Source organism: Trachymyrmex cornetzi, unplaced genomic scaffold, assembly GCF_001594075.2.
Source record: "Trachymyrmex cornetzi isolate Tcor2-1 unplaced genomic scaffold, Tcor1.1 scaffold293, whole genome shotgun sequence".
NCBI lineage: Eukaryota > Metazoa > Arthropoda > Insecta > Hymenoptera > Formicidae > Trachymyrmex > Trachymyrmex cornetzi.
The window spans coordinates 342,481-342,934 of record NW_017297618.1 but is presented as its reverse complement, the minus strand read 5'-3'; positions in this window follow the sequence as shown (position 1 = coordinate 342,934).

Here is a 454-nt window from a genome sequence, read left to right as displayed (position 1 = left end):
GTGTCTTCAAAATTGAGTATATAAACTTAACAGTTATTTGAGTTTTAATTTCCATGATTAAGATAAATGCAAAAATATTAAATGTAGACGCCCGCAAATATTTGAGTACTTAAAAATAATGGCGTTTACAATTTATATAATATTTGTTCTGAAATTTTAATTTGTTTTAAAATTTTTATTTGTTTTGAAATTTTTATTTGTTTTGAAATTTTTATTTGTTTTGAAATTTTTATTTGTTTTGAAATTTGTATTTGTTTTGAAATTTTAATATTTATTTCTATTCCTATAATAATACTTCCTCCATTTTACGTAGGGTCTAAGGGTGAAATCACACGGTGCGGAAAAGAAAATATGTCACAAAAGCAATCAATCAGCTTTATTCTGCGTTATTCCGAATAGCGCTAATTGGTTGTTTCAATGGACGCATTCAGCGGACTCAACAGTTGAGTGCGAG